This window comes from Erithacus rubecula (assembly GCF_903797595.1).
Source record: "Erithacus rubecula genome assembly, contig: SUPER_Z_unloc_2, whole genome shotgun sequence".
NCBI classification, from domain to species: Eukaryota; Metazoa; Chordata; class Aves; order Passeriformes; family Muscicapidae; genus Erithacus; species Erithacus rubecula.
Genome location: NW_027635860.1, coordinates 3973163 through 3986662, shown reverse-complemented (window position 1 = coordinate 3986662; position 13500 = coordinate 3973163). Strand labels below are relative to the sequence as shown.

The following is a 13500-nucleotide window of genomic DNA, read 5'->3' as shown; positions in this document are numbered from 1 at the left end:
TTCCTGTACTTGTATCTCTTTTCTCCTTCCCTTGGGTTCCTCAAAAGCTGTTGTGTTTTGTCTCAACCGACTTCATGAGAAACTGTGAGATTCTCATGATGCTATTTGAAAATGTATATTGTAGAAGCTCATTTGAGTGATTTATGCAATTAAGAAAATGTACAAGCTATGGCTCCAGGTCATGCTTCTAATGAAATCCAAATGCAGGTAATGAAGTTGTATTTGAAAATAAAACTTTTGCATAGCTCGGCTGCCATCAACATAAACTGAAGCAGTTCCAAACTTGCTTGGGAAAAGCAATGTTAAAATTAAAGGCAGAGGAAATGTCAGAGGGGTGCAGCTCCACAGAACTGTAACAGTTGTGTCTGATCTGTCTCACCTGTCTCCATGAGGTGTTGTGTCACAAGCTTTGATCACAGCCTGGCTGTTCCAGGACTGCCAGAGCAAAGCAATACAGCAGAAAGCGAAGCATGAGTGTGTGTGTGTGTGTGTGTGTGTGTGTGTGTGTGTGTGTGTGTGTGTTTGTGTGTTTAAAAATCCCAGTTTGAGAACACTTGTCAGAAAGGTTCTACTCAAACACAAACCCACAGATTATTTTCCCACAAAACAAGATAAAAGCATTCTGAGGAGCAACCAGTCAGTTTACTCAGGAGTTTATAAAGGCTGGGGGTTTTTTTTCAGACTGAGACAGAGTATTGAAATATGAATGAAAACTAAACCTCATTGAATTGTTTATTCATTCAGGACTCAACTCTGCTCTCTACACACCTGGTTTAGACCTAGAGAATTGTCTGGGGGGCTTTTTTATGCAATTTGTCCAATGAACCGAATCATGGTTCAGATCAAATATTCCTGAACTGAACCTGAAAATTTTACTGTTGTTCTCAAAGTTCCGCTGTCCAAAAAGAAATATTAGCAATAGCATGCCCAAACTTGTAATACTGTCAATTTAAAAAGAAGATAAAAGCTTGAGAAAAAATTTTGGTCCTAAGAACCTTACACATAGATGAATGTGAAAGAGCAACAAAATTAACAGCAGCCTAACAGCACGTCCAAATGCAGTAAGATAATAGAGAAAATTGTGGAGTAAAAGGAGTAAAAGAGAAAAAAGAAGGAAATATTGCTGTTGACAAGTTTTCAGGGAGAATCTCCATTATAAAATGCTGCTGTCTGTTGAGGGTGCTGAGTTAACCATGCACTGATGACAGCAAAGGTGGCTGCAACAGGCTTAGTGTTTAAGAGTATTTTAAGAAAACCAGCATCTTTCAATATTGTGCTCCATTATAGATTTTCAGGCCATCAGGAACCATTGGGTTCCTATTCTTTTTATCACAAACTGTGATATTTAATAAATTTTTAAATTCAGTTTGCTTTCAATTAAATCTTGTATTTAGAATTAACTTTTTACTGTGAATTTTCAGAAATTAAGAATTCATAACATTGCATAGTGTTTTGTTCTCATTATTTATCAGCTTCCTTGTCAAAAAGGTCTGTCTCTTACTTAAAATTTTTATATGCATGACTATTGGGCAATTTGCTCTGATACATTTCTAGCTGGTGAAAGATGCATTTTGAAGCAACCATTTTGTCAGTTCCGAAAACAGATCTTAGGTTGGTTGCTTTGGTTTTTCGGTTGTAGTTTTTTTTGAATGAGAGCATTATGCATTAAAAAAAAAAAAAAAAAAAAAATTAGACTCACATCTCACCAATGCCTAAAACTATTTGAGCTAAATTTCTATTGCTAACTCTTTAGAATACTCTAAAGACTTGTAAGCTACCACCCAGGAAAAGATTCATGACATGGCATAACACCTAAGTGCTAGGAGGAGTGAAGAGTCCTTAACAGAGAATCACCCCTAAGCAAGATCAGCAGAATGTGTCTCTCGATATGTAAAGATGCTGAATGATTGATGATTGTAATCCCCTGAGGGAATTTAACACAAGCAGAGAAAAGACTGCAGACCTAACAGGATGGTGCTCAATCCAGCACAAAACACTTATTGTTTCACACAGGGTTTGTGCATGGAGAGATTAGGTTCAAGGTTAGTTTAGCCACCACTATTTACAAGCTAAGAAGTTGCTCTGCTTCACTCCCACTCTGACCTTTTTAATTGACAGCAGACAGCTATCATTTGCAGAACTATTATTCGTCACATAATCAAATTATTGTCTCTATCCCCTACCTTGTCTTCTGTTAAAATCTGTTTATCCCATTGACAGTGTCCATATGCCCTTTCTGCTTTCCTGTAATCTGTATGTCAGGAAAGCACAAAATTTTTGAAAGGCAAGACTTGGCAGAGGAAGGAGCTCTTCATAAGTTGCTTTGCTTTCTGTTGACCTAAGTATAGCCATGGCCTTTGCCTTACATGGCTGGTCTGCTGTCCCTTGGTGCATCAGGAGCAGAGAGGCTGCAGGCTGCAGGCAGGAACTCTAGAAAGGCAAAAAATATCTCAGAAGGAATCAGGTCAGTGTCCCTGATACTTCCCTTCACACCCCAGAGTCCAAGCACAGTCTCATCTCCATCTCAGTTGCATAACACTGACTTCACAATCTGCCTCTGCCCCAATAGATCTCATAATGACACCAAGTCAGCAGAGTCAAGCCATTAAATTTCTCAGGGTTGACTGAGAAGCACAGTCATTTCACTGCATGCCATTTGGAAGACAGCAGCTTGTTTCCTTTTTAGACATCCCCAGCTGAAGAATCATTTCCTGTTTAAAATACCCGATTTATTACTGACTTGCTCATTTCTTGAGGGCTGTGGTAGTGATGGGATTGTAGAGCAGATGACAACTGATAAGTGACTCATCCGTTTCTCTGGGAATAGATGGCTAACAATTTCAGAAGATTTAATGGCCGGAATGCCCCCATTTTTCCCAGTTTCTATTTTTCTGACACTTTGCAGAAATTGAGTTCCTAGAAATTTGCAACTTTCGGAAATCAATCCAGTTGGCACTCTTTGATTTTGATGGTGCATCACTTTACAGTCAGTGATTCAGTTGTAATTAACCCTCACAATTGCTTGATTGCTTGTGCTGTAGCTGCCAGGTGGTGCTGCACAGAGACTCTTCATGTCACACTCCTGTCACTTCCAGATTTCAACGTATCAGTTCCCTTACTGCTCTCTACAACTATCCAAGACGTTGTTGCAGGGAGGTGGAAGCTGATCTCTTCTCCCAGGTAGCAAGAGATAGGACAACAAAAAATGACATCAAGGAAGTGGCAACAGATATGGAAAATACTGAGGTACTAAATTCTTTGCCTCAATATTCACTGGCAATCCGGCTTCCTCTGTCTCTTGAGTCCTGTATCCTTGGGATGAGAGCAGGAGCAGTGAAGTCCCTCCCATGTAGGTGAAGAGCAGGTTCGGGACCACTGGATGAGACTGAATAGCCCAAAGCCTATGAGACTTGATGAGATACATCCCAGAGTCCTGAGGGAACTTATTGATGCTGCCACCAAGACAATTCCATCACATTTGAAAATCCAAGGCAAAGTCACTTGTGGCTGGAAAAAAGAAAACACCCCTCCCATTTTTAGAAAGAGGAGGAAGGAAGATCTGAGGAACCACAGATCAGTAAGCCTCACCTCTTCATCTGGCAAGATCATGGAGCAGGTGCTCCTAGAAGCTGTGATACGGCACATAAAAGACAAGGAGGTGACTCAAAGCAGCCAGCATGGCAGCATGGCCTCACTAAGTGCAAATTATGGTTAACCAGCCTGGTGTCCTTCTAGGATGGAGTGATGACAACAGCAACAGGAGAAGACAAACAGACATCATCTGTCTAGATTTCTGCAGGACTTTTGATATAGTCCCATGTGACTTGGTGGATGGACAATTCAGTGAATAAGGAATTGGCTGGATGGACACAGCCAAAGAGTTGTGGTAAATGGTTCTTTGTCCACAAATCTCAGAGCTCTGTCTTGGGGCTGGTGCTCTCCAATATATTTTTCAGTGGCACAGACAGTGGGATTGAATGTAGCCTCAGCTAGTTTGAAGGTGACATGAAGCTGAGAGATGAAGTTAACTCAACAGAAAGAAAGGGTACCATCCAGAGGGACCAGTACAGGCTTGAGAAGTGGGCCCACTTTTAGTTTAACAAGTCCAAGTCAAGGACTGCACCTCAGTCTTGGACAGGAGCACAGACTGGAAGAACTCATTGAGGACATTCCTGCTGGGTAGAACTTGGGATCCTTGTCACTGCAAAGCTGCACATGAGTCAACAGTGTGAGCTCTCAGCCAGCAGGCCAGCTGTGTCCTGGGGTACACCCAAAGCAGCAGGGCCAACAGAGCAAATGAGGTGATTCTGACCCCCTACTCTGACCCCCTGACCTTGTGAGACCCCACCCGGAGTGCTGCATCCAACCCTGGGTGGGGCCCTTAGCACAACAAAAACATTGACCTGCTACAATGAGTCCAGAAGGGGGCATGAAGATGATCAGAAGGGTGGAACACCTCTCTTAGGAAGACAGGCTGGGACAGCTAGAGTTGTTCAGCCTTGAAAAGAGAGGGTATCAGGTCACATTGTGACCTTCCAGTACCTTAAGGAGACTTATTAAAAGAAAGGAGAGGGAAGTTTTCTGTGGGTAGATAGCAAGAGGACAAAGGGCAAATGTTTAAAGTTGAAGGAGAGGAAACTTAGGTTAGAAAAACTGAAGAAATTTTTTGCTCAGAGGGTGATGAAGCACTGGAACAGATTGCCAGATATGCTTGTGAATGCCCCACAGTGTAAGTGTTCAAAGATAGGTTGGATAGGCCCTGAGCAACATGATCTAGAGAATGATACTTCTCTCCATGGCAGGGATGTTGGAACTATATGATCTCCTATCACAATCACTCTATGGTTCGATAATTCTAAGTTTCACTGAGGACATTTATATTGGCTATTAGGAAAATTCTTCACCAACAGGATTTTCAAGCACTGGAAAAGGGTGCCTGGTAACGTGGTTGGTCACCTTGCTGGGGATATTTAAAAGATGTTTAGATGTGGCTTTTAGGGAGATAGTTTTGTAGTGGACATGTCTGTGCTTAGTGGCTGGCTCGATAATCTTTAAGATCTTTTTCAACCTAAACAATTCTATGATTCTGCAAATTTTCTCCAAGAAAAAATTCTGCCTGTCTGCACTTTTCAGCTCTCTGCCAGCCTTCAGCATGACTGGAAGATTTGTCTCAAGGCAAATGGCATTTCATGATTCTTACATGGCTGGCGTGCTCAGCTGGTCTGATTGAATTGAGATTTCCTTAGACTTCAGTGTGGGACTCATCCTGGCCCTGCTGTAACAATTAACCTGCTTCTGCTAAGTGCTGAATACTTCAGTACCTTTGAGTTTGTGGAAAGAGCTGAGGGCAATCAATATCTTGTTGGGCCGTGCTTCTTCTGAGCATTGAAATTTATGGACTTGAATTCATCAGCCTTAATAAAAAGGGAGGAAGAGAGGAGAAAAGTCCAAGAATTCCACCAGTGATTTTTTGCATAATTAGGATAAAAGTTTAAATGTGACAAACATGTAGCCTGTAAGCTTTCAGAGAGATTTGCAGCTTATTTTCATCCCTATTCTTTGAAATGATAGTTTAGGGAAGCACACACTTGATATACAGCCCAAATGGTTGATGTTTAAAAGCAAACCTAACAAATCCCCCCAAACTGACAACATCCCAGCATTTTTGAGCTGCAAATTCATTTAAAATGGAACTTTCATATTGCTATTATCTTCTAAGAATTTCTAAGTTCCTTAGACACCAGGGAACCTAAAAAATGAACAAAAATGCAAATAATGAGAACCAGTCTCTCCTTCTGCCTTTTCCATTTGGATTTGTTATTGCAGTACCATATTTCTCTCTGCATTTATTCAGAGAAAGTAATTTTTTTTTTCTTCAGCCACTGAAAACTGGATTAGCATATAAGTAAAATAATTTTAATATTACTGAATTAAAAAAAAAAGTGAAGAAAATTATTTATTTGGGAAAGTAATACGAGTTGTACAAACTGTAAGAACAGCCTATGTCAGTCAGCCAATGTATTGCTTTTTTCTTTCATTTTCTCCCTCATATTTTACTTCCATCTTGTTTGCTCTTATATGGAACTCCATTTCATGCAATTGTTACCAAAATCATGAACAGTTTGGGGATGTGGGAGTTTAGTTTCTCAGCAACCTACTGCAATACAGAAATAAGCCTGTGCTCATCAGAGAAATATTAGTGGGCAATTGCCTTGTGGGCTGTTAGTCTGTAAAATAAGCAAACCATTAATCAGCCTTTGCATTGCTCCAGTGTTGAATCAGCTGAAAGGTTCAAACAAACTGACAGTCTGGCATGGAAATATTTAAAAATTATTTACTAGGCTTGAGGCTGTTAGCAACTGCTGGTGCAAAGTGCCAGCTGTTGGACAAGGGTCTGGACAGCTTTCTGTAGACAAATGTCTCTAATAATAAGTGTGTATATATAAGAAAAGGTGACAGATTCAGCCAGGCTAGACAGTGATCTTAAAGAGTATGTCCCAAAGTCTCCTGGCTGCAGTGAGAACATCTGCAGTGTTATTTTCTCATATTTCTTCTTTTACAGAAAATTGAGCCTGCACGAGGGCCAGCCTGTCATTTACACTCATTTGCTCACACTCAGAGGGCAAAAAGATTAGATGACTGCAGGGAAATGTCATATCAAAGCAGGACCTAGGAGATATGGAGAAAGGAAAGAAAAAGGAAAATGGAATTTAGGGGAAATTCCAATGAGTAAAAAGGGCAGCTAAATGTTTCTCCAGAGTCCAGAAGGTAAACAGAGTATGCACAATCCTGCTCACAGGGTAAGAGGGGATCCAGCAGCCCCTTCTGCACCCTGCAGGCTCAAGAACCACCCCAGAGACTGCTCTTGGCTTAGAAACCCTCAGGCTGATGCTCATCAAGATGCATGTCTTCACATAGAAAATCCACAGTGAGTGCAAGGACTTCTGTCCCTGTGTGGTAGCTCAACTTTCCTGGGTAGAAAAGAACTGTTAGAATGAATTAGCCAAAAAATTATGGACTTATTAGCACCTCTTTCTGTGATTGAATCTACAGAACATCAATAATCAATAAAGAGCAAGCTTTACATGACCATCTGGAAAAACAAAATGTTTCTCATTCCTAGTAGGTCCTGAGGGACTCCTGCAGAATTGAGTTGTGTACTTTAAAAGCTGGAGTGTAAAGCAAAGTAGGTAAGTTTTTTGCTGAGTATTACCATCTCCAAGATAAAAATCAGAACTTACATGTACACAAATAAATAAAATTAAGAACTCCTGTGTCAGAACTTCCTGGCTGGACAGCCAGAGTCACATGAATAAAAATGCAGTTTTATTTTAGTTTAGCTGTGATTATTAAGTGAACTGCTATATAATAGTAAACCTAACTTTTTTACATTTTACATGTGTACACACAGATGAAAGCAACAGGAAATTCTTTCCCCCACAACATTTTGTGGTGTATTAAGATCTTGGACATAAGGATTGAGTAATATGTCTCTAGGGGTTTTTCAAAGTCTGAGATTTTCCTCTTTTTTCTATTTTTAAGGTGTACTGTTCTCTTTTTTTTTTTTTTTTTTTTTACAATTGAGATGGTACTTTTAGTTACTTGTAAATGGTCCAGAATTAGGCTTCATAGATGGACATGCAAAGTTCTCATCTTGAATGAAACTTCTCAGTGAGAATTTTGCTCAATCTGATGTTGCATTTGGGAGAGAATGTTTTTACTCAGTGATCTCTGGATATCAGTTATTTTGCTCTTCAGAGCTGCCATGCAGGTTTTAGTCTCAAAGTCTGGTGTCAGAAGTCAGTGAAGTATGTCACTGGCTTGAGTGCTAGGAAGAAGTCAAGGGTGATGTTTGCTGCTTGCCAGTGGTAATTATACCTTGTGAAAACTTGCAGTGTAGTAAAAGTCATTAAAAAATTATATTAGTACTTTATTGGATAGGCAGGAGTTAATTGGGGCTTTTCACAATTCATAGTACATAAAAAATATTAGAGATGCTTTGAAAGGTGTATGCACTGTAGTGCATTGTCAGCTATTTCTTCTTCATTTCTTGGACCAAATTTTCTATCAGTTTATATGGTCATGGTAACTTTTCACTGTAAGTGAAGATGCCTTCGTTTCAGCAAGACTCTGAAGTCTGACATGCTCACCAGCAGTGTTTCCTGATGCAGAAGTATCTAAGAAACCCACAAGGAAAAAAAGTTACTGGTGTGTTAAAAACCAAAACAATTCTGAAATTTAGGAACATATCATTTATTAGGTTGTTTTATGCATTTTTGGCCCATGCATTTGCTTAAAAATCACTGTGTACATTCCAGCTCCTGGCCAGGGTGGCCACAGTCAGCTGTTTATCAGCCAGCCTCAGATGTGAACCTGTGGCTGGTTGTCTGTCACCTCACAGAGGGTCAGAGAGCAGCCACACAACAACTGGATGCACTGATCTGAGAATCCTTGGCTTTTCATGGACACAGTTCAGACATAGAAATGGTATCTTCCAAACTGCAGCAATGGCATTAGTGCTGTCTGCAAACTCATGCTTTGAGTTTGTATAGCTTGAGTTTATATAGTTCAGTATAAGTGTGTCCCAAGAAACAGTTACTTGCATTGCTTTTTATGATTATTCCTATTTACTGCTCATTTATATCCCCTTCAGCTGCTGAAGATGTGTCTGTAAAGCTAACCATTTTGAAGTACAGTTGACAGAGAGGTATAAAGTTGCTGGGCATGCTGATCTCAGCTCCAAATTCCTGTGTTTTCAGATTGCATATAAAGAGCCACATGGAAATAGTCATTACTATAGAGCAGAGCAACTGAAGACATTCAGTTCCTAAGGACCCACAGACTTATGGCCTCCCATGGGTCAACCCTGTGCTTTATTTAATTTTGTTATTTAGAAATTCAGATGCTAAGCAGATGTACTCATAAAAAAACAAAACAAAGCAAACACACACAACAAAACCCAGCAATTTCCTATGAGAGCTGAGAAACTCACACAACAAACATGATCTTCCCGAAGAATAACTAAAAGACTATTTTTGTACTATGTCCTATACTTCTCTCCCCATGACCCATGCTATGACCTCTGCCATGGAAACAGAGGCAGGCTGCTCTCAGATTCCATGAGAACAATGGGAAGGAGGTGAATGTACTAAGGCAAACCCACCCTCACTGAGAATTTTTGAGGAGAAGCTTGCATTGATCTTTAACTTAGTGCATCCAGTGCCACTGTGGGAACAAAATGCTTGTCCCTAGACTTGTGCATCCCTGGCAAGTTTGTGAGACAGATCATCTGTCTAACCACTCCTCAGCTCCATGTGCTCATCTGTCTCTGCACTCCTCACCAGCTCCTGTGGGAAGGACACAGGGAAAGGATCTGCAGCTCGTCTACCACTGCACTCATGATTGCCCCTGAGGAGGAGAAAATAGCCAGGTGCTTTTGTAGTGAGCCTCTGCCCCACAATTGCTTGCCCTCAGACACCCCTGAGGGAAGATTTGATCACATCATGGCAATCTCTGTTTGCCCACCATGAAAAGTCCTCACTCTAGCAAGCACTGCTGAAGATGCACTGTTTGCTTTGGGATTTCAGTAGTTTGGTATCCAGTTCTTTGTCAAAGACACAGATCTCCCATTTTCACTTTGAGTACTTCACTCTGCAAGTACATACATTTATCCACACAGGATAGGAGGTATGAATGCAAGTACCAGAACTGTGCAGAAGAAAACAATATGTAAAAAAAAAAAGTTGGTGATAAGATGTCATGGCTTCACTGAGGGAAAGTCATGTCTGGCAAATTTGGTGGTCTTCTACAACAGGATTACAGCACTGGTTGAGACAAGACAAACTGACATCATCTGCTGGAATTGTGCAAATCATTTGGCCCAGTCCCACACAACATCTTGGTCTTTAAACTGGAAAGCCATGGGTTTGGTGACACTGGGTGGATAAGAAGATGTCTGTATGAAGGCATTCAAAGAGCTGAGCTCAGCAGCTCGATGTCAGAGAGGAGACCATTGACCAATGATGTTTCTTGGGGGTCAGTCCTGGGACCAGTGCCCTTTAACATCTTGGTGATGGGGACAAACTTCTGCAATGAAGGCAGGCTGAGAGAACTGGGGTTGCTCAGTTTGGAAAAGAGAAGGCTCCATGAAGTCCTGACAATATCATTCCAGTACCTAAAGGAGGCCTACAGGAATGCTGGAGAGGAATGTTTTAAGCAGGCATGGAGTGACAGAAGAAGGTGTAGTGGCCTCAAAATGAAAGACAGTAGGTTAAACTAGAAATAGGAAGTGTTTCTTTACTGTGCAACTGGTGAGGAACTGGAGCAGTTTTCCTGGAGCATTTGTGGATGCCTCATCCCTGGAACTGTTTAAGGACAGGTTGGATGGGGTTTTGAGCAATCTGGTCTAGTGGGAGGTGTCCCCAGCCATGGTGGGAGGTGTGGGTTACCTTTCTTCCAATTTTAACCAGTCTCTGATATGATTCTATGATGAAAAGTACTGCATACTGATGAATAAATATCCTATGCCATCTAGAAATCCAGTCCTTGTCACTTTATTAGACTCCATAATTATAACTGTAAGTGTCCCAATCAAGCCACTACTGTTGAAATGTCATAGCCCTAAGCATAGTGAGGCGAATATAAGAAAAATATTGCTGGCATCAATTTCACATGGTAATATCATACCATAAAATTGGTCTAAAAGTAAAAATCAGTTTTTAGAAGTGTAGATGTGTACATTAGTAACTTGCCAAACATCTGGTTACCTATTTTTTAAATAAAAAATCCTAGTTAAAATCCTACATAATTTCAAAAGTTTTTGTGTCAGTATGAGGAATAACTGTATGGAATCATTTCAATCAAATTGCAGTCAATCGCATTCAGATTCAGTGTGATACACTAGGAGAAATTGTGTTCATGCATTCCATCACCCCCAAACATTTTTTCTGATCCAAAACATATTTTGGATGCAACTTCTTGACCCAAAGCAGCTGAAATTGTTTTTCCCTGAATCACAGAAGTATAGATAACTAAGGTGTCACTGATTGCTCTGACTTGCATGATGATAGATGTGTTATCTGAAGAAGCCAACATCTATCCTCAACAGTACATGCCAGAGTGGTGTGTCAGGGTGACTGAAGCAGACAGAGACATGTCCTTCTCTAAACCCAGCCACCTTCAGATAACCTTTCTTTGACAGACATTTTGCATTTTGTGCTGCTGCTACTGCTGAAAATCAGTTTAGCCCCCAAATAGATATTGTTTAAATCTCTAAATCCTTTGTATAGTAAGATCATCTTCTGGCACTGCTTTACCCAAAAAAGTACTCTCTGAAGAGGCACAGCATCAGTACTTTCAAGAGAGAGTAAGAGAAGACCAAGACATACCCAGAGCTTTAAAAATGTCTCTTTTAAATAGAAATCAAGTTTCAAAAGAAAAAACACTCATTGCATTTTTTGGAAGATTATGCAGTATGGTTATATTTCGAAACTAAATAGATTACATTTCCATCGTGATAAAATACATTTAGAAAATAACTGTGTCAAGTACCACATAGCTCTGATCTCAGAGGGTTTCCCAGCAGGAGCTCTCAGCCACATTGAATTAATGCCAAATTGCTGCATTACTCTTCTGCCTCCATCTGATAGAGAGAGATCAGGCTTTTTGTCCTAGACCTCAACTTCCTGCAGCCACCCTCTACCCCTCCCATCCCTTTCTCCTGTCAACACTTTCAGAAACAGTCCAGCAAATTCCTGTGATGTTTCTGGACCAGAAACCAAAAAGCACAGGTTGCAGAGTAGACTATTGATGACATTTAAGAGGAAAGTCTTAAAAAATATAAGGAAAAAAAAAACTGGAGAAGCAGCAAAATGCCTCTTTTTCCAATAAAATTATGAACACTTTTTTTGTTTGGAAAATCTTGGAGACTGGCTGTTTGGTGCAACTGAGTTCTACAGCAAGTTTGGATCATCTTGTTCTCCAAATATACTCCAAGAGTCAAATCCACAGGAGGTAGTTATAAAACACTCATTTGTTTCAACTACAACCAACTGTTTTACAGAACAAAATAGAATTTGTAAGAACAGCTTAAACTTCTTAAATGTGAAACGGGAGTTCCTGCCCCACTGAGTGTGCACGGACCTTCTCTTCTGGGCAGAGAGATGAGCCAGGAACTTTGTCTCTCAAGAAGTGCTGGGGAAAAAAAAATCTGCCTGTTTCTTGACTCTTGCATCCAGAATTCTAGACAGTAATATTTCTGAAGGTACATACGACAGGAAACGTTTTAGAGTTCTCCTGGGGAGTCACACTGTAATAACCCAGAATGAAAACCTTAGTCATTTCAGAGCCTTATGTGTGCAGATGCAACGCCATTAAAAAAAAAAACCAAAAACCAAAAAAAACAAAACAAAGAAACCTCAAGAAGGCCCAAGAACTAAGTTTTGTGGGGTTTAATTTTTTCTATCTGAAGGTGGCTAAAGTAGAGAGTGACATGTATGTTTGAGAAAGTGGATCTTGGATTTCTGTCCTACCTGAATTTGAATGCCTATGCTTCTTTTGCTCTTCTTTTTCTTCCCTCTTCATAGCCTCAATTTATCCCCTCTCAATTTTCTTGTAATCAGAAGGTGAAAGATAAGACTACAGGCTGACATTTAAGACCATAGGTCATGGCACTTTAAACCAAACATTCCTAAACTTCTACCACTGTCATTGCCAAAAGTCTTGAATTGTGAAGTATTGCTGCAATTAGTAAAATAGTTTTAATGGATGCTACCAGCCTAATTGGTTGCTACAATATTTGCCAGAACTTGTGGAAAGTCTGAAATACTGGTCTGGAAGATTTTCTTTTGTTCCTTGTCATGCCTCCCTATTGCCCTACAGGAAGATGAGGGGAAGTAATGCTGCTTTTCCTCATAGAGAATTTTGGAAAATGTTGTTTCTAAGTTAGTCTGTCTTGGTGAGACATCAATACCTATGTCCTTTTATGTGTGGGGCTGTTGTGTCTGATGAGATAAATATTGTGTTTGATGGCAGGTTGCCTTACTTCAGTCCAGCTTCATTCCCTGCTGATCAAATAAACGCAGCTCATCTCTACCTTGCCTTCTCCAAGTCCTGTGTCAGAGGCACACACTAATGTGCCTGATCTAAGATGCCCTTCCTTCCTATGAGAGACAAGACCTAGGAGATAGGCAGAAGAGTCAGCTCAGGGGAGGATGGTCAGAGAGAGGTTTTTGTGTGAATGCAAGACAGGTGCTTAAACACATGTGTTAATAGATATTTGGTAGACAGTAGATGGTGCTCCAGTATTAACTGCCACCGTTACTGCATTTTTTTAGAGGCAGCTTTTTTGGAGCACTGCCTTTTATTATCTCTCAGTCCAGGCCTTACACAAGTCTATGAAAAAATAAAAGGAGCAGTGAAGCCACCTCTTCAGAGGCTACAGGCTGGGAGAGGATGGAAGTTTAGTTTTGGCTTGGAGACATAGCCATAGCTATGAGTTGA

General features: G+C 40.4%; 1 protein-coding gene across 1 annotated transcript in view; it reads left to right on the top strand.

Annotated features, from left to right (window-relative positions):
* Positions 1-11817, top strand: part of NXNL2 (nucleoredoxin like 2) — an 80795-nt gene extending 68978 nt beyond the window's left edge. The window contains exon 3 of the transcript XR_013777226.1: positions 11799-11817. The gene's annotated coding sequence lies outside the window, so the exon portion shown is untranslated. The remainder of the gene's footprint in view (positions 1-11798) is intronic.
* The last annotated feature ends 1683 nt before the right edge of the window (positions 11818-13500 follow it).